At 40.4% G+C, this 21632-nt stretch overlaps 1 long non-coding RNA gene across 1 annotated transcript; it reads left to right on the top strand.

Moving 5' to 3' along the window:
- The first annotated feature begins 264 nt into the window (after nucleotides 1-264).
- On the top strand, nucleotides 265-20459 carry LOC141137756 (uncharacterized). The gene is made up of 4 exons (XR_012243684.1): nucleotides 265-628; nucleotides 2217-2276; nucleotides 7368-7445; nucleotides 16737-20459. It is a non-coding gene; the product is annotated as an uncharacterized lncRNA (long non-coding RNA).
- Nucleotides 20460-21632: the final 1173 nt, after the last annotated feature.

Below are 21632 nucleotides of genomic sequence, written 5' to 3'. Positions count from 1 at the left end.
GCTCGCCCTGGATTCAACGACTAGGAGCTCCACCAATCCTCGCCCGCTCTATTTGTAGCCAGGGAAAAAGAGGCCACGCCCACCAGCGCTGACCGACGGCTCAGACCACCAATCCCCTACCGGCGAAGGGCTGAGGCGGGAGGTTGGTCCCCCGTCTGCAGAATGGAGGCAGCAGGGATCATTCGAGGACTGAGCTATGCATTACTGGAGGGGGAGGGGGGGGCCTCGGGGATCCCACCCGCACCAAGGAGGAGGGGCTACACACCGGGAAGGGCGGGGCTGCAGGCGGCGGCCGCGCCTTGCCATTGGCTGAAAGGCTCTGGCTGCTAGACAGTGGGGGGACTTTGAGTTGCAGATTATTGCAGACTAAGCAGTCTGGCTCTGCAGCAGCATACGCCGGGGCGCTGGGAATTGTCCAAATTAGCTCATTAATTGAGACTAGGTCCCAGGCAGGAGTCGTGCTTGTCTCTCTCTCACACTCCCCCTATTCCAGGGCTGCACTCTCCTTCTTCTTCCTGGAAGTCTCCAGGAGAGAGCACCATGCCCCCCTCCACAAAGCCACCTCTCTGCTAACTATGTACAAGTAAGGACAGGGAGTGGAGGCACAGAGCAGGGACGCCTGCAGCCTGTAAGTATCACCGACCCCTTCCATCCTTCCTTCCATCCTTCCCTCCTTCCTTCCTTTGTGCTCCCTTCCTCTAAGGGGGGCTCCTTGCTGCATTGCCAGCTGCTGTGTATCACCACCTCAGGAAAATTGCTTGTGTTTGCTACTAGTTGCAGAAATCATGACATCATTGTCGCCGGCTTCAGAGGAGCTCAACCTACACACACTTCTTCCCAGGACTCCAGGATCACATCCATACCACAGTATTTCTCATTGATTCCACGCCTCTCCATACCGGCATCCATTGCCAAAAAAAAAAAAAATCCTCAAAGGGATCCGATCAGCCAGCTTTCCCTTACTGCACATCCTATAGATTGATTTATTGCAATGAATTTAGTAGATTACAAAAAAAAAAAAAAAATCCTCAAAGGGATCCGATCAGCCAGCTTTCCCTTACTGCACATCCTATAGATTGATTTATTGCAATGAATTTAGTAGATTACAAAAAAAAAAAAAAAATCCTCAAAGGGATCAGCCGGCTATCCTTCCATTGATTGATAAAGAACAGGCATGGATTTTGTAGATTACAAAAAAAAGAAAAAAAAAAAAAACAGGATCTGATCAGCTGGCTATCTGTTTACGGTACATCCTATACATCTATTTATTGAAAACTGTAATGGATTTTATAGATTGCTATGCAGCAAAAAAAAAGGGTTCACAACTTTTTTATTACCTAGAAATTGTTATATTGCATTTATATTTTATGTACACATTACATCTTATTGCAGGTATCATGATGTAAAAATGGTTACTGTTGTGGTCATGCTAAGTGTTAGCTGTTTTCAGATATTCCCATGGTGTAGGAGGCTTTGGGTTCCCAGAAAAATGACGGCATGATGGATTGACCGGCTTTTGGTTCCTGCTGCTGCCATCAGGGACAGGCGGTGCAGACTGGCATTTCCAAAAATAACTGCCGATGTGAAAACATTGGGTTATTGTTTTCAGGTGGAGGGGTCGGTGATGGCACTGGGTTATGGAGATGTAAATATTTCTTGGGGATTTTTCTTTGTCTGGTTCAGTCTATGAATCACTAGATGTACTTTAAAGTTGTGAAGCTAGCTATTAATAGATCGAGCTCTGCAAGGACATGGCGGGGGGGGGGTTCATGTCTGTTAAGCATTCAAGACATGGAATACTCTTAGGCTGACAATCACCGGGGAATATTATAAAATCTCCAGCTCTGCAATATCAGATTATTTTTTCTCTATAGCCTATTTTTATATTAGGTATAGCTGCATTTTAAGACTTGCATGATGGACCACCATTCTTATTAGAATTATTAATAATGTGATTTGATTTTTTTTTTTTTTTTGTGCTTTATAACCTATTTTTTTTTTTTTTTTTTACTAAGTATAACTGCATTTTTAAGACTTGCCTGATGGCCCACCATTCTCTTTTTTTTTTTTTTTTTTTTTTTTTTTTTTTTTTTTTTTTTTTGTGCTGTGCAACCAATTTTTAAATTAAGCATAACTGCATTTATTAAGATTTGCCCGATGGACCATCAATATTATTGTTATTATTTTTTTAATTTTTTTTTTTTTTTTTTTTGCAGATTGTTCTCCTTGTGACCATGACCACCATGCAGTGTCATAGCTGCTGCTGGGGTCGTATGGTAAGATGACATGAATATCAGATGCATGGTTTTTATTTCTAATGCTTACATTACACCTCGTCTAGTGCATGGCTTCTCATTGTCACTTCCCCTTGACTTTGTCTTGCCGGTTGATTAGCTCCTCCCCTTTCAGAAGCCGGTACCTACAGGGACAATAGCTGTCATCCGCTCTTTATTCAGCTGGATGTAATGTTTGCTTTGTTAATACCGACATAAAAAGGCAGGAAGATCTTAAAATGTCTGGTAAACTTAGAATCGGTTCATCAGCAGAGCGATGGAAGCCCAGTGTGTGTCACTAGCATGCGTGATCCTAACGTTTACATGTATTAGTAATTATTGCATTTCCCTAGGTAATACAATACCCAACACCTGAGCTCTGTATTGTAAATATTTCATTCATTGTGGACTTGGTTTAGAATCATATTTACTCAATTCCTTATGTGTTTATTGGCTATTGAAAACACAGAAGCACAAGTATTATTTCAGGGTGTGAAAGGCGTTCCTATTTTTATCTTACCGTAAAGTGGCACTAAATGATACACTTATTCTCAAAAAAATAACCCTTACACATCCACTACTTTAAAGGATAACTAAACCCAAGAACAGAAATGCAATATGTTTGCAGCTTGTGGTCCTTAGATGCGTCGGGTGGCCTTGTTTTGTTTTTTTTCCAAGCTGAGACATTTTCAGCAAATACTTGTTGCTTCTGCCACAAATGCAGTGTCCTTGTCACTTCCTGTGAGCTGCACTGAAGAATATGAAGACACAGAAGTTGAATGAGAAGCAGTTTAATCACAAATGGCGCAGAGGATTCTTTACTGTTAGAGCGGTAAAGATGTGGAACCCGCTTCCACAATTGGTGGTCTCAGCAGAGAGTGTCGATAAGTTCAAAAGGCTCTTGATGGGCATCTTAGCAAATTAAATATACAGAGATATGGGGATTGGTAGAGCCATACATATATACACACTTATACACCTACACAGGTTGAACTGGATGGACTGATGTCTTTATTCAAAGATCTGCAGAGAAAGGTACTTCTTGGTGCAGTATGTCAGCAATTTTATTTAAAAGGCAATGGTTAAAAACACAGGTTTACAGTAAACAGGCTCATCAATGTATGAAGTCTGCCTGAGATGGTCTTCCTTGTTACTGAGCCGACCAGCAGCTGCAGGAACTGATGGTCTGGAGGAGCAAGATGGCCGCCACACTTCCTCAAACCACCGTGGAACACATGGGCAGAAGTGACTTTAGCAAAGGGGGGGGGGGGGGGGGTGACTAGATTCGGAGGATGCTCAAAGGCTTCTTCCTCAGAAGGAGCCTTTTGAGCATCCTCTGAAAGTAGTCATGGTAAATGGTACCCGAAACATCCTACAGGCCCAACTCTCCAAAATGCATATTCTGTGTGTTGTGCACTGCCTTGTTAAAGAAGGATCATGTATATATTTTTTAGCCATTGTGGTGAATTGGTAGCTAATTCAAAAAGAATGGGCTGGTTTAGCACAACATATGTTACTGCATGCCTTAATGCGTGTGCATTAATGCACCACAACAGAGCGCTTAAAGTGAATCTTAAAGGCAGAAGTTTTTTACCTTAATGAATTCTATGTATTAAGTTGAAAAACCTCTTGCATGCAGTCCCCCACCCTAGACCCCCCGATACTTACCTGATCCAAATCTTGATCCAGCGATGTGCATGAGAGCAGAGGCTGTCTGCTCTCTCCCTCATTGACTCAGAGACAGCAGCAGGAGCCATTGGCTCCTGCTGCTGTCAATTGAAGCCAGTGACAGGGGGGGGGACAGAGCCGAGTCTCATTGTCTGTGTCTATAGATGCAGACAGCGAGGCTCGGGATTGAGCCCTCACGAGTGCCCCCTTAGCAAGCAGCTTTCTGTGTGAGCACTTGGCAGGGGGTGGAGCCAAGAGTGCCAGCGGACACCCCAGAAGAGGAAGATCTGGGCTGCTCCAAAACTATTGCATAGAGCAGGTAAGAATATAACATGTTTGCTATTTTAAAGAAAAAAAAATACATTTAGAATCACTTTAAGTGTAAATGGGACCTAGAGGAACTGAAACCACAATCTGTGTGATCTCAGGCCTCTTCTTAACACTCATCCTTTCCTATTGGCCAACATGTTGATGGCTGGCTTAATTGGTCAATACAAAGGCTGCAGGAAATGGGAGGGCAAATAAGTGATTATGCAGACTGTTGGAGTTCTTTTTCTAGTGCACTGTACGATTTCAGACTACTTTGACATACTGTAGAAATAAAAATGTGTGCACCTAGTGTTGTCTCCTATACACAAAGAAGGCAGTTTAGCAGCATTACATCACTTCACAGGTTTGTTCTGAGCAGAGAAACTAATTCCATACCCTGATATGCAGGTGACCACTAGAGGGAGCCTTTACAGTTCTGTATATGACATACAACCATACCATATGGAATACAGGCAAGTGAAAAACGTGTTGAATAAAACATTGTTTCAGGGAAATGTTACAGTAGCTGAAAATATTGTCACATCAAACAGAGAATTACCCAGACGTCAGATCCTGGGTATCTTGATGGTGTAATCTACAAAGTTTAAATCTTTTTGTGATAGTATAATGTTTCTTGATAGAAGAGAAAAAAAATGTTTAGAACAAAAATAACGGGAACCTGTATCTGCTCAGCGAGCCACTGACTTGAAACAAGTATGTGATAATCTGGTGTCCCAACACTTTATTTTTTTTTTTTTTCGTTTTTACATGCTTGTTCCAGGGCAGTGTCTCCCTCAGAAGTGAGCCAACCTGGAACATGCACTTTCAAAAATGAGAGAGCAGCAATGCTGGTTTGTCATAACCTGCCTGAGCTCATATCTGGATGTTACGTTAATCGGACAGCAGCCTGCAGCATGAACAGATTAGTTAACCCACTTAATTTTAGAATGCAGCTGGAATGGCTAATAGAGGGGCTATCGGGGCCCTATTTTTCTTAAAGCAGAACGTCACTCCCTCAATCAACATTGACTATATTTAAAGCAGTAGTAAACCACTGAAGAAAAAAGAGAGAAAAACCTGCAAGACAATGGCATAATGTGCTAGTATGCATCGCATACTAGCACATTATGAAATATTTACCTTAGAATGAAGCTCCCACAGCTCGAGCCGATCAGCGCTGAGGGGTCTGAGACGAGTCCTCCGTTCCGGCACATTATGCTGGACCTTCACTGCGCGTGTGCGGCGACGTCAGTGGCTGCATGCAGGGTGAATACCTCCTAAACCGGCTAGGTTTAGGAGATTTTCATTTTACCTACAGGTAAGCCTTATTATAGGCTTACCTGTAGGTAAAAATGTCCAAGTGGAGTATAAACCGCTTTAACCCTTGTGCTGCTAGCATTAGTAAATAGATATAAAGGTAAATATATATATAATATACTTTCCTATTTTTTACTTCTCTTCAGTTACTTCCTGGTTTCCAGGCCTAGGCAAACGATGTCCTACATCCCAGGAGTCCTTCAGGAAGGGTGTACAATGCAATTTGATGCAGCGTGTATTTCAAAAGTAAAGCATACCCAGCTGCAAAATCGTAGTGCAGGGGAACACATAGGACTCGCACAGGAAACCTTCCACATTACTTTTGACCCACGAACTCTTCGCAGTTTTTTTTTTTTTGCTGACTTTTTCGATTCTCATTTTTACTTCGCAATTCTGTGAAAAACTCCCTTTTTTTTTTCTCTCTGAATTTCTACCTTTTTTTCTCAACTCTATCTATGGAGGAAGCCGTGGTTGTCACACAGGTTGGACTTCAAATATGTCTGCCTTTGTTTATCTCCATTATATGGTTGATTGATGAAACTAGTAGTTCATACAAGCAAGTTAAGGCTTTATTTTGCATTCTATTTAGCTCACAGGAAATGACAAGGACACTTCCTTTATGGCAAGATCAGCAGTTTTTTTTTTCTGTACTTGTTAAATAGGAGAGTTCAGGCTCTGGTGGGTGTGAGCTCTCTATAGGACAGAATGGAGATTGTGACCCACACGCTGATTTCTGCAGTTTGGAGTTTTGGGGGCAGGGGGCTTATTAAACTTAGTGTAACTGATCCAAAAAGTCGCTCTGGCACTGTGCAGAATTGGACCTTGAGTAAAGAGTCCAATATAGAGAGGAACTTGCAGTATATTTTGTGCAACACTAAATCAGCACAATAAAATAGTTTTATTTTTGTTTGTTATTAGTAAAAGTCCTTTTTGACTGTGTTACCATAATTTATCTTGATGCTATTTAAAAAAAAAAGAAACAAACATGTCGTACTTACCTGCTTTGTGCAGTGGATGATTTGCACAGAGCAGCCCAGATCATCCTCTTCTTAGGTCCCGCTTTGGTGCTCCTGGCCCCTCCCTCCTAAAGAGTGCCCCCACAGCAAGCAGCTTGCTATGGGGCACCTGAGCTGAGCCAGAGCTCCCTGTGTCCATTCAGACACGGAGCCGTGGGCTGCCTCATCCCTGCCCCCTTTCTCTTATCATTGGCTGGCTGACTTTGACAGCAGCGGGAGCCAATGGCGCCACGCTGCTGTCTCAGCCAATGTGGAGGCGAGTCCTGTGCAGCTGAGACACTGCTGCAACATCGCTGGATCTAGATGGGGCTCAGGTAAGTATTAGGGGGGCTGAGGGGGGTTGCTGCACACAGAAGTCTTTTTATCTTAATGCATTAAGATAAAAAACCTTCTGCCTTTACAACCCCTTTAATTGGCTGTTGTCCAATTGGGCTATAGTATGTGCGCATGTATGTATGTATTAGAGAAAGGCACCTTACATTATAAGCTCCTTGAGGGCAGGGACTGGGGTGAATGAATAGTATGATAACTATTATTATTATTAAACTCACATAACATAGTCAGTTGTAGTCACTAGACAGAATAGAAATGGCTTCCTAACTTATTGCTTGGACTATAAATAAAGAGCTCAGGGAGATTTGTTTTTAGATGTTCGTTTGATGTCTGAAATTTGAAGATGTAGACTGTATTTTAATTTTATTTCTTTGCAGTTTTATGCTACTGTAATCATATAACAGTTTTTTTTTTTTTTTTGTTTTTTTTGTTTTAACCATTGTGGCTACAGGTGTGCCATCCCCGTGTAACATTCTATAGCAGTGGTGACCCATGTGAAACCTTGTTTGCAGATGGAAGATTTCCTAAGGTAAAATCCATAGCTCTTATGATGTAGTAGACTTATTGTGTTTGTTATAATCGGGCTACCAAACCAAAGATGATGGTTAAATTATACAGTCCTTAAAACCTCAGCTATGCTTTACCATGTTAATGTCCTTTCAAAAATGTTTTTATAAAATGTTTCTAAATGTCTTACATTGCTGCCATGAAGGAGCTCATTCAGGAATGTCTTGTTACGGGGTGACAACTGTTTCCTTAGGCTGGGTTAACACTATTGCAAATTGGATACAGGTTTCCCCGCATCCAATTTGCATTGTGACCGTCTCTCTACGTGGCCAGTTCACACATCTTTGGAGCGGCTCCGGTGCAAATTATACAGTTAATTATACATTATACTGTGCATCTTTTGGTCCGTTTCGGGTCCAAATTCAGGCTGAAATCAGAACTGAATCGGTGAACGGAGATGCACAGGGACCCCCTGCTGTGAGCTGCTCTGTGCTCTTGTGTTAATTCAGCCTAAGTGTGCTTCTCCATTGTCACTGGTGTCACTTGTGCCCCTGATGGAGTCTACCAGTGATTGTGCCAACACACATTGTTTAAAAATGTTCCACTGTTGCCGTCAAAAACTGGTGCAGTGCAATGACACTGGAGCACACTGTATAAACAGGAAGCATCTGGGGGAGACCAGTAGCACTGAGATGCAAAAAAAAAAAAAAAAAGGAAATGACAGAGTAAACATACAAGGAATTATAGTATTATGTTGAAACAACGTTTCTCAAACCTTGGTCAATGACTTGGTTTTTGCTGTGTCTAAGTAACATTGTAGGTAGCCTGTCAGCAGTATCACTGACATTATCCAGTACTTCTTGGGAGGACCTCCTGCCCATATAAAACTGATCTCAAATGCAAGCTGAATATATCTAAAAGCACGCTACATTTGACCATCTATACAAGCCCTTAAAAGAATTTCTCTGGGTAAACTGCAGTGTCACTAATTCTCCCTCTTACTCCCTTTTAAAGGCAGCAGTATTGTTACTTGCACTCACTAAATGTGTTAGAGCTCGACTTGGAGGTATGATGGTGCTCATGAGAGAAGTGCATAAAGACGATTGCCTTTATTGACCCTCCCTGAAAATGCTCAGTAATACAACAAAATAATCATGCAACGAGTGAAATAGACTTATGCTGGAACTCCTAATGTGCGTACATATTCCTCCATCTGTAACTCGGAAAGTATTATAGGCAGAGATCAGCATCGCAGATAGCTAGCCTTTTAGCTTCTCTAGTTCTCTCATGACAGATTTCATTGAAAGTAAAGCTGTTACAAACTTGGGCAATTTGCACTAAAGTCATAATTAAAAAATGCATGCATTGAGGTTACGCACCTTGAAAACTGCAGGTGAAAATGATCAGCAGATAAATTATTTGCAAAGTTATACTCCTTCTTAAGCCGGACTTGGGCCTGTACCTTCAGGGCGCCAAGAGCTGGCGAATCAGGTGGCCCATTCTATCAAGTGACCAATAGCGATACTCAGAATTAGATATTGGCCCCAAGCTTAGCATGAAAGCACAACTTTAGGAGTGTTTGCCCCGCTCCCAAACATTTACATTTTTTTTTTTTTTTTTTTTTTTTTTTTTTTAAACAGTTACCAATACATACTTTAAACTCCAGCTGGCTTTTGGCTGGACGTGTAAAGAGAGAGGTCCTTTTTCTCATTCCTTGCATCATCAGTCCATTAAGCACATGCAAGAATGAACACACACTTCCAAGGCGGTGTTCAGAATGGTCTGGACTCCCAGGAAGTGGGTTAAAGCAGAACTTCACCCAAACCCCCTCCACTGGCACTTTTTGGCTTTTTGGTGGGAGCGGGTGCCTGGTTTTGACAAGTACCCAATCCTACCTTCGGTCAGATGCACCGTGGCGATCTGATGGATGTTCACCCCTTCCCCTATAGCCTTTTGGGACACATCACAGGTCCCAGAAGACTGCAGGAGCATCCACAAACTGCAGCGCGACACATGCATGTGCAGTAGGAAACCGCTTCAATGCCGGTTTTCCTTACTTAAGATGCCGGTGCCTGCATCCGAAGCTGATTGAAGAATCAGCTAGGTTGAGGATATTGCGGGGTCCCTGGACAGGTAAGTGTCCTTTATGTTAAAAGTCAGCAGCTACAGTATTTGTGGCTGCCGACTTTCAGTTTTTTTTGGGAGGAGCCTGGAGCCCCTCCCTTTTTTTTTTTTTTTTTTTTTTTTTTAAATAACGTCAGGCACTTGATGAAAACGAAAGCCAGTTGACACAGGCCTAAGCTCATATTTTTGAGCCTAGAGAATAGGACAACTGAGCATGCAAATGTGAACAGGGACAATTAGAAAGAATGGGATTCTGCATGTTGAGTGAAGTCAGATGTAGGGAAACCAGCTAAAAATGTTAAATGTGCCGGGCAAGCTTTAAATGGTGTAAATCCGTGAAAATTTTTTAGTTTTAATTGCAGGGTCCCTTTAACGTTTGTTCCCACTGTCTGGTTGTACCATGACTCATCTTGGCTCTGGAAGATTATCTGGCAGATTTTTCAAAATGTGACTAAACCAAGCAGAATTTTTTTTTTTTTTTTTTTTTTTTTTTTTTTTTTTTTTCTATTAGTCCTCCGAGTTGTTTTTCTAAAAAAAATTGTGTCATTTAATGCTTCTGAAAGCAAATTCCATGGACGAAGGGAGCTGTTGGCATTATTTCTCAGCCTTTTGGTTCCCAGTCCTATTCTAAGAAATGTAGACCTAAAAAAGAACTCCAGTCTAAACAAACCTCAGTCAATAATTTCTTAAGGCAGAGCTGTTTAGATTTCTAAATATTACTTATTAGTGGTTATTTCAGTTTAGCAAACCATGCTTTGCAAACTGCTGGTTAGGTTTTTCCTGCTTTTAATAACTTTTGCGGTTAGTGAGTCTCACTGTGCAGTATGCATACCTATGACTCCTTTCTAAATACCAGCACTCACAAAGTAGGCTCTTCAGATTGCAGTTTACAAGCTTTTTTTTTTTTTTTTTAATTCTGTATATTTTTTTTTTTTTTTTTTGTATGGGAAAGGCTTTCTCATGGCAGCTTCCAAAAGTCTCTTGGGGGTAAGGCCTTTTCTAAGGAATGAATAGGCTGAGGTAGTAAAAATCATCCATTTTCGGAGGAAAGGTTGTGCTTGGAACAAGGTCACACAGTGAAGATTAAGACCAGGTGGGCAGTACTCATGGGGTGAGAGCAGCTAGGTAAAAAATAAATAGTAGTTGTACTTTAAGGAGTGCAAACGTCTCTCACTTGAAAACCAAAAATGTACACTGTACGTGAAATCTGATAAAAGTGTCAGTAATCAGATGAAATACAGTATAGGAAGGAATGTTACATAGTTAATCTGGTTGAAAAAAGACGCAAGTCCATCCAGTTCAACAGTAAAAAAAACACACACACAAATCGAAAACCTCCATATACACTATCCTATACCCACACTTGTTCCTTATTAAAAATGGGTAATTCACTCTAAGTCATACTTCATTCCATTTCTCTAATGATTGTCCCTGTATGATAAGGGAAAAAATAAAACATACTAGTCAGTAGAGTCCTGTTTGGTCTTCCTTGTATTCAAAGTTCTCTTTGTGCCACTTTGCTTCCATGCCACCACCTTTGAAACTCCTGTTGGAGGAGGCAGTGTAGCAGGTGTCCAATCCATATGTCATCATCCTTGCCTTTGTGAAGAAGTGGTGGGCTGCACCACTATGCAAGAGAAAATGGTATTTACTTTTTCTAACCTATGCAAACTAGCAGTGATTGCGAAAGGACAAAGGTAATTTAATGGGTAATGGTATGATTTATTTTGGATTTCCTTGTTTGTTGGGGGGAAATAAATCTTATAGTCAGTGTAATTGTTTTTTAGGTATCTGTATTCAGCAAGACACGACACTAACCATGCCTGCAGCCTAATCCTTTTTATGTATTTGGACATGGAATGTTTACTTCCTGTTATTAACCAACCTTGTGGAAAATGCTGAAACATCAAGTTTCCTCTGGAAATGGGGAAAAAAAAGTTTAATGTCTTCCACATGTGTTCTATGAAGATGGATAATCATTATGGTTTCTCAGTGGAAGTAAATGTACTTCTTAAATAAAGTGGGCATGATATCTTCCTCTTTCCCGTTTTTTTTTTTTTTTTTTTTTCCCCCATGCTAGGAAATAGTAGGAGCTTGGTTTTTGACAGGATAAGGTGAAGGAAGTGGTCTAACATTCCTACTGATATGTCAGTCAGCAAATTAGTGATGCATGAGGAGATTGAGTAGAGAGAGAGGTTTGGGTGTCATCTGCATAGAGATGATATTGGGGGAAGAAATGAAGGGGGAGAATAGGTCTGAGGACTGAGTCTTAGAGGACGGAGGGGATATAGAGAGTTGTGACACTGAAGGTGTGCTGAGATAGGTAGGAGGAAAACCTGGGAAGACCAAACCCAGATAGCAAGCAATTGTGCTGCAAGTTTGAAAATGACTTGCTAAGCTATTGCTAGACTTGCCAGGCTTCACAAGATTGTTGCACAATTGCATCAAGTCTGCATTGCATGACTGCAGATCAATTTTCTCTGCAAACATTCTGCAAGTCTGCTGAAAGTTCTGGTTCAGTTATTATGTGCAATAGTCCTCCCACCACAAGGTCACTGTGGCTGAATTATCGTGCTGTAGACTTGCACAGCTCTTGATGTAGACTCACCACTGCAACTTTGCTCTTGCTGGAGACTTGCACGCAAATTTGCTACAAATTGGAAAAGTGTCAACTAGAACTTGTGCTTAAACTCTGCATGTGTACAACTTGCCAGTGAAAGTATGCAGCATGTTAGCAGACTTACAATTCAACACTGCCACAAATTTGCGGCAAGTTATCCTTGCTATCTAGGAAGCCACGGAGGCCAGGCAAGTAGAGTTTTTTTTGGGGGGGGGGGAGCAGTTGGTTGACAGCTGCCTTTGGCACAGTTGACTATCAACTTTTTCCTTCTTGTTGAACTTTACAATTATTGATGAGTGCATAGATTTGAAGATCAAGAAAAAGGCAATTTTTTTGGATAGGCCTAAATTAAGTCTGTAGACTTGTCCATTCTGTAGACAATCCTACAGGTCATGAACAATGGTTTCCTGGATTATAATTCTCTGCAGGTCAGGTAGGTCTGTCTGTATATAAATAAAATATTAGACAATAATTGATTATCCTAATTCAGTTATCGCTAGTTCTGAATGACAAAGTGACCCGGTCTTCACTCTAAAAAAGTAAAATCACCTGCACCCTATAAAAAAAAAGTTGCTTAAAGCGTTACTTCAGTCATTTTTTCATCTTTCCATCTATTAAATCCTCTGCCCTTGTTGTTTTAACTTTGGTTGGTAATTTTTTTTTTTCTGCCAGTAAATACCTTATACAGCCCTCTTCCTGTTTCTTGTCTGATAAAAAGCCTAGGTTTGTGACATCATGCACTGCTCTCTCACACTCTCGTGAAAGTTTGCCAGTAAGGGAGGGGGATGAGTCATAAGAGGGTCAATGAGAGCTGCAGAGCTAGAGGTGTGCTTCTGTGTAAATCCAGGAACTGAACTGGCAGCAGCTTCAGCTGCCCACAGTTAAAATGGATGCAGCTAGACTCCATGGAGGGAGATTTCTGCAGCATATTTGGCAAGTACAGAATCATAGTATATATAAAATAATATGCAAAGGGGTTAGAGGGAAGCTTCAGAATGGCAAAGATGTTTTTATTACAGATTATGTGAGCCGACTGCAGTTCCTCTTTAATACCTTACCTTTCCGGTGGGTATTTGCTCTCTTGAAGAGCTGGTCACTGGTATCCAGATATTCCAGGAGAGTCGGATACTTCCCCAGATGCTATGTCACTACTATTTCTAATGTTTTACAATGTAAAACTTTTCAGAACAGAATACATGAGTAAACCTATAGTAACCTTGGCAGCTATAGCTTTAAAAATATGTAGCATGAGTTCTGACATTATACTACTACAAGACTCTGGGTACTGCAGGTTAACATGTAAAAAGTACCGTATTTATCGGCATATAACACGCACATTCATTTTAAGAGGGAAGTTTCAGGAAAAAAAAAATTTAAATAAGGATCTTTGAAGCAAAATAAGGGTCAGTGCCCATCTGCAGTCTCACCATTGCCATCAATGCAGCCTGATCAATGCCCATCTGCAGCCTCACAAGTGCCATCAATGCAGCCTCATCAGTCCACATCAATGCAGCCTCACCATTGCCATCAATGCAGCCTGATCGATGCCCATCTGCAGCCCAGAGGGGCAGGGAGGGGGGCGGGACGAGCGCCGACAGATTACATACAGTGAGAATCTCCTATGATAGACAGAACAGTGGTCCAATGGAGGCCCAGGAGACAGGAGTTCCTATTACAGAGGCCGCCAAGTAAACAGGAGATTCTCACTTTATGTAATCCGAGGCAGCTAAAATTGAAGTATTGGCGTATAACACGCACGCACTATTTGCACCCGATTTTCATGGTGAAAAAGTGAGTGTTATACGCCAATAAATACAGTATATGCAAACCCTAAGAATGAACCTAATTTTTTTTTTTTTTTTTTGGTCGGTTAAATATATAATTTAAAACCCTTTTCTGATATCCATTTGATATGTACAAAAATACCTGTTGATCCTTCTGGAAATCAACGAGTGCCAATCAATGCTGCATTTGAGTCTCAAACAATGTTATCAACCCTTCCTAATTTATTTCTGTAAAGTACAGAAGCCCTCCTCATGTTATGGACATAGGGAGAGAGGAAGATGTTCTGTAGTCCTAACATATTTATTTCCTAGGGTGACTGTTGTACCCTAAAACAGAGTGTTATTGGCAGGATCAACAGGTGAAAATATATTTTAAAAATGGCTTGGGGGGGGGGGGAGGATGAAAAAACAGTGCAGCTACCACATCTATGGACTTGTAAGCTGTAATAAATGTACTTTTTGGGGTTTTTTTTTTTTTTTTGGGTTGTGAGTTTACATAAACTTTAACACTTTTGCACTTTTCTATTGACTAGGTGTTATAGTGTTGTGTACTGTAAATATATATTTCTGGCAATTTGACTGTCTTTGTATTATAAAGGCATTTCATAGTTATTGGCTTCCTTCTTTGAGTATTCTTTTGCACTGTTGGGGAGGATACCTTTTCCATTTGTTTTAAATACATGGGAATGTCCCATGGTATACGGTCACGTGACAATCCATCCTCTGCCTAAATATTTTCACAGCTGAGAGGAACTGCCCAGCACAATCATTTGGGAGCTCTTCCCAGACTACAGTCTGTGTGCCATTGATGTTGTGTTCTGCCTCCCACATCCTGCTGTATTGCCTGGCTGGAAAAAACACCCAGTGAATAGTCTGTTTTCTGACAGCTCTGTTGATCTGATCATTTTTTAATTAGAAATACATATTAGTATGCTCCTTCTGGTTTATTTGGATTATAAACTCCATTCAGTATAAACATAAACGGCTAAATCATTTGTTTGCTACAGCACAGATTTGTGTCCTGGATTTCCTTTTGTGAGAGCAAACAAGAAGTATGCATTTGTCAGTTTACTAAGTGATAAATCTGTATTGGCATATGACAACATGATGTGAATGGTAATGTATGGAGGGAGAAATAGTAAGTGGCTCTAGATGACACAAATGTCTACCAAAAATCCTCTTCATTGTTAAAAATTTAAAAAGACCTCTCTTTGGGGTGGTTCTCTCTGAAAATTTTACAAGCTCTTATTAACTATCAACAAATTTTGTTTTATAGCTCTATGTGTATTTATGCATGGGGGAAAATGGATCTTTGGCATATAACTAGACACGTTACAGCACTTTAAATAAGAATGTTTACATACAGAAATAATATATGGCAGTATCCTCCATGCCAACAGTGAGCGGTGTGCACCTTCTACAATGCATAAAGCCTGAAAAGCCAGCACTTCATACAAGTCCAATACTGTGTCCTTATTGATCACACAGAAAGATAAAAACTGGCATCCATGCTTACAGATTTCTGCCACTCATGGCCTTAATGTGATGATTAAACTTGAATGCTAGTTGTGTTTTTTTTTTTTTTTTTTTTTTTTTTTTTTTTTTCTTCTTGCACTGGACTTGTAGGGAGTGCTGGCAACTCAAGCGAATGTCCTACTGATGCCATCTACAAAAGGCCAAAGCCGTCACAGACCTGTAGAATGAAGGCCAATGCCTGTGCTCAGAGTTGAAAGTGCAAATTGTCTTGCCTAACAAAACAGTGTGTACTTCTGTTAAGCTAGTTTTGCGATCCTCACTATGTCAGACAGCACAGCTAGGTTTTGCCCTTATATTTCTCTACTACAGTTTAAGTTAATAAAGCTTGGACAAGGACTGCCATAGGCACACACCAGTAAGGTCACTCCTGGGATCTCCTATATTGACTTAATCTGGCCATACACATAAACATTTCATATATTCAGCCTGCAGTTAAGCATGGATGGATGGAGGAATCTCCCCTGCCGGCTACATGTTTATTGACAACCGGCGCCTGCAGCTGTCAGAATGCCTGTAAAGTGACTACAGGTGATGGTTGCAGTCACTAGTCAGTCAACAGTTTTCAACCCTGCTTTTTTGATTTTTAGTTTAAAGTTGGTTGGTGCAGACAGGGTCATCCTTGGATTGAATTTTGGCCGATTCAGCAGCAAATGGACAAAATGAAGTCAGTGTATAGCCAGCTTTATAGTGCACCCCTTCACCATCTGTTTTAAACCTTGCTGTAAAAGAAGTTTAAGGAGCCTAATGTAAAGACAGATTGAGGTACTATTTAAAAATATATTTAAGATTTTTAAATGGATGCCCAGCCGGGGTAAATGAGGCTCTTTAATGTGTGCCTTCATTTATGCATTAAAGGGTTATTAACGGTGAACTAACACCCTACACTAGTATTGTACTTTCCTTCATGGATGATGAGCTGTCAGTGCCCATGCAGTCGGTGTGTTGTAGTGTGGGGATTCTGTTTGCTGGCACTGATCAATCAGAATTGCTCTGATCTGTCCCAGAAGCCCTCCAAAAATAAGCAGGAATATCAAATCCCCAGGCACTTATACCGGCTATGTGAGCACTGACAGCTCATCACCCTTAGAGGTAAGTACAGCTGGGACTAGAGGGTGTAGAGCGTTCACATTTAATTTTTTTTTTAAAAGCTAAACTTGCACGTTTAACAAGTGGTAGTGTGTTTTTTAGCCGTATTGCTCAATAATGCTCTTCTCCATCACAAAGTGACTTCTTTATTAATCTTTTTCAGGGATCTCTCCATCTGTACAACAGGGTCATCCACAAAGAGAACAGTGAGGCCTACAGAACCCTGACTCCAGAAAAATGGCTGCATACATCATTTCATTGAAAAAACGTACCTCCTCCTGTGTTAATCATATATCTTCCATGTGTAGTATGTTTGGTTTATGGTTGTTGACATACTCATTATGTCATATATTGGGACTTGTTCCTGTGTAAATCATCAAGTGTAAGACTATATGGGACTCTGAGCCTTGCTTTAGAGAATTACCACCAAGTTGTACCATAACTCAATTTTTTTTATTTTTATTTCTTGTTATTTTTATAGTATAGGTCAGGTGAATCTCTTCACACTGTGAATTCATGTAACACACAATACAGGTGGGCCTTGTGGCCTGTTTCTATCACAACAACGTCTTCCTCTACTTCAACACCACTTACAATAACCTGGTAAACAACACTCAGTTGTTTTTCAGTGATATGGGGAGTTAAGTTTGATTTCTGTGCTATCTTCGTTTTTCTGTTTATTGTAGTATTCTTTGAGCCAGCAAATTCTCCTTTACCCCCCCCCCCCCCCCCCCCCCCAGCTATTTTTCTTCTTTGTTTCCCTGAGGTGGAGAGGAAGTAGCAGAGCTACTGTTTACTTGACAGAGCTGCTGTCACTATGGCCATATACGTTTTCACCCAGTGCCTCATGAAGATAACTTTGTGGACTTCTGACGGAAACACAATGGATGTTGTTGCTGACTGGCGTTTCTCAAATTGCTTGTTGGCTTGCTGTCATTGCGGTGACCTGGCTTCTACACATTGAGTCACTAACCAAGAACAAGTATGCAGATAAGGACTTCTAACTTTATTGAGACCATCCTGATCTACATACTTTTTGTTGGTCATTGAGTCAAAGTATTGAAGCCAGCAGGTCCTTGTAATACCCAGGCAGCTAGCATTTTCAGGAGGTCAACAATGGTAGCCCCGATATATCTCTCATGTAAACTTTGCTTTAAAGTATATATCAAGCCAAAACCAGTTCTAGTTTTCAATAGAGTGGGAAAGATTAGAGCTCCTGTCAGGTGTTTTTCTATCTACTGCTATCTCACTCTATTCAAAACAAGGGAAAAAAGTTTGCCTGGACATACACTTTGACTATTCTGTTACTTCATAACACATACTTGGTTGGTAGCATATTACTGATGATTAAGAGAATGGTTTGGTGATATTATTCACTTAACATGTTCCCACAATTCTAGTGGTGTCTGTTTTCCACCATGAATTTTATGTAATGTGACATGCACTAACCAGGTATGTGGCTCTGCTGCTTAATCTGAAAAACCTACAAATATTGTTCATTAATATGCTAATTCCATCCATTCACAATTTTATTAATGCCACTCCTGGCTGAAGCTTCTGCTTCTCTTAAAGGATAAGTTCACCTTTATTAAAAAAAAAAAAAATTTCCTGCAGGAGCTTAGAATGCATTGTACACGTGATCATTAGAATAACAATTTAAATAATGGGTGCAATGTGGGCTCCTGCAGACACACCTTTATGGCATAATTCCAGTAAAGTTTGCATCAATTCCTGATCCACTGATGTAAGCCTGACTCAGTTGACAGTTACTTGAAGTAGAAATACAGGCAAAACTTTTTTTTTTTAATTTTGGATAGGGGATTGGATGCTATCTGTGTCGCATTGGGGAGCTGTACCTTCACTTCCCATAGCCAAAATAGATAGTGAGAGGAAATCCCTGCAAATTAAGTAAATCTCTTGTGGCCCTCCATTGAATGGTTTCTGCTCTATTACTTTTCTGGGGACCTGAAATCTGGCATTTTCTTTTACTATTCACTTTCTATAATAATAGTAAACAAGACAAATAGAGAGGGTAAATCTTCCTAATGGGGGCACAGACAGCAATAAAAACTGACAGGGATTCTATTCCATCTCCACTATGTCTAAAACTTAAAACCAATAAAGTTTTACCTTTTTAGTTATACTTTAAACTCCTTTGTCCCTTCTCTATGCCTCTAACCGTTTTCTCTGCCCCTTTTTGCACTTACTGGCTCTTTAGTATTTGCTTTCTGTATCTGAATTTCAACGTTTTATAATACGTCAATAAAGACCTATTAAATACTTCAAGCCTTCCAAATGCAGGTTCCTCCCTAAACTGTACCTGCTGCTTGCACACAGTGCAAATAGCCATTGTGTAAGCTGCACTATTTTGTACTGAGACCCCAGCCTATCATTTTATTGGGTCTGTGTGACATCACTGAGGCACTTTGTGGGCATCGTCTTGTTTATAGACAGATTAGATGCTTAATTTCATGTTTCTGTCATTTAAAAGGGCAAACATGAGTCCATCTTTTCTATACAGAAGGGTGACTTATGTTTAGTGATGGCACCGAGTCCTAATGAATAAAAAGTCTGCATTCTCAATACACATTCAGTCCAATGACTGCCAATGTGTGTAAGCAACAAGGTGCACTTTTTGATTGAAGTATCCTCTCAGAGGCTGAGAGTCCTTCTTATATTATGTATTCCTTTCACCTAGATGTAACATACATGTTTAGTTTCTTTTCACCCATTGTCTGTATAGCTCTATATTTTATCCATGTACACTTTTAATGTATAGATAGTTGTTTGAAACACATTGTTTCCTTGTGGTAAGTGACAGAGAAGCTGCCACGGGATAATGAGACACTGATGAATGGTGCTATTTTGGACTTTTAAACATGCTCCTTGGCAAGGTAGCTCTGATGGGAGTTTTTACTTTTCTTCTTCTTCTTTTTTTTCTTTTCTTAATTATTTTCTTGTTCTAAGAAGGTGTCGGTAATTTTTCCTGATTGTTGTTCTATAGGCGGGACTGACTCTTTTTGTCTTCAGTGTGGCTTTTTAATTAAAATTGACTAGGGTAAATAAATGCTAACAGGGCAAGTCAGAAAAGTCTCATTTGTTTTTCTTTACTTAAAAATACAAGAGTAGATATACCAACAAGTTCCAGTCGTAGTGGGAGCAATCACAAAACTGTAATTTATAAAAACTCTTTATCTTAGGCTCCTGGCCCTACGTTAGAGAGAGATAGCAATAATCCTTCACTGATGTTGTAGGAATAATTCACTCTATTTTTTTTTTCTTAGCAAGTGCATTTAGAAGAAAGGGCATGTTTTTGGAATGTCCTGGGACCTGTGGCAGGTATTAAGTTTTAGGATTAAGGCAGCTAATTTTGCATATTTTTTTTCTTTGATGTTGAAAAAAAATGTTTTTTCCCCTAAATTGTACACTTTTGTTCTTGCTCTCAGTGACAAAACAATGTAACTTTCTCATGGAATGCTGTTGTGTTAGACACAATCTGGAAGCCCACCTTATTTTTTTATATACCCCTGTCTTTAGCTCTTCCTTCACAGGACAGACTGCTCTGAACTGTTTTAGCTTTGGACTGTTACTATACAAATGCATGCTTAGCCTAAGTTTTTTTTATTATTATTTTCCTTTTATCTTGTAGTTTTGTTTTTCTTTTTTGAGTGTCATATTGTATGGATAGATGATGCTGTGCTGTAAATAATAGAGCAGTTTAATCAGTATTAAACAGTTGTGGCATATATGTATGGTTGCAGTTGTGTATTGATAAAGACAAGCTTTTGTAATAATGTGATCTCTAATGATGCACTTCAAGTACCCAATGTATTTTAACAATTTTAGTAGAGTTTGTTCAATAAACATGCAAGCTCAAACATTTAAATGTGTATTGTTTTTTCTTTTTTTGGAACAAAATCATCAGCTGCAGAGCATAACATGCAACTAATGTGTTTAGGAGGAGGTCAGCAATGGTAGCCCCCTATTCCTCTCTTCGTCTGTTTACTATAGGAAACTGCTGGTATGTTGGTGCAAGGTGAGTGTCATCGCTGACCTCTGCACCTCATTTTGCAGTTTAGTTTATATCACAAGCACTTGTGACAGTTATTCATGGCATGCCTTGAATGTAATGGTTTTGAGAAACCATTACATTCCCAGCATGTGTCGGGAATGTACCTGTCACATTGGTTGTGCTTTCGACCAGACGGTCAGACCATCCAATGGCTGGTGTCATAACTGATCACATGTGCAGCATCATGGCAGTTGAAGATCAAACAAGGGCCAAGATGGCAGCTTCTTTGGCTGAGAATAGGTGAGTCTAGTTTTGCTGTAAAGCAAACGTCTGTTCCAGAATGTGGATAGTAAACACAGATGGTAACGGGAGACTGTCATTTTGAAGTGTATTTCAACTTGCAATCAAATTTTAGAAAATGCTTGTTAGGTGTTCCGAGTCACACAGCATACCCAAACATTTTTTTTTTTAAACAATTGGTTCTAAAAATATATTTCTCAGGAGAAGGCCTCATGGCAGAGTGCAAGCATTTTACAATCCCAAAATCAGCCTGTCCCAAGGACAGACTAAATTTCCTCACATTAACATAGGATGCAGAAGGCTAGCTTCTAAATCTTTAAGACCCCTTTCACACTGAGGCAGTTTTCAGGCATTTTAGCGCTAGAAATAGCGTCTGTAAAGTGCCTGAAAACTGCCTCCCATTCTCTGCAATAGGTGCTTTCACATCCGGGTGTTGCACTTGCGGGACGTTGGCAAAAGTCCTGCAAGCAGCGTCTTTTGGGGCGGTTTGGGAACACTGTATACAGCACTCCCAAAACGCCCCTGCCCATTGCAAAGAATGGGCAGCGCTTCCGAAGCGCCGCAACACAGGGGTTTTAAACCCCTTCTTTGGGGTTAAAAGTGCTACTTAAACAGCGCTAAAGCGCTGTTAAAATTAGCAGCACTTTAGTGCTAACGTGGCCGCGTCCCCATCGTGAAAGGGGTCTTACTCTGTGTTAGGACAGTTTGGCCTAGTTTACACTATGTGCAGAGAGGCATGAGTTTTTT

The sequence above is a fragment of the Aquarana catesbeiana genome, linkage group LG01 (assembly GCF_042186555.1).
Source record: "Aquarana catesbeiana isolate 2022-GZ linkage group LG01, ASM4218655v1, whole genome shotgun sequence".
In the NCBI taxonomy this organism is placed as follows: Eukaryota; Metazoa; Chordata; class Amphibia; order Anura; family Ranidae; genus Aquarana; species Aquarana catesbeiana.
The sequence above is the reverse complement of the archived record's forward strand: the minus strand, read 5'-3'. Positions and strand labels throughout refer to the sequence as shown.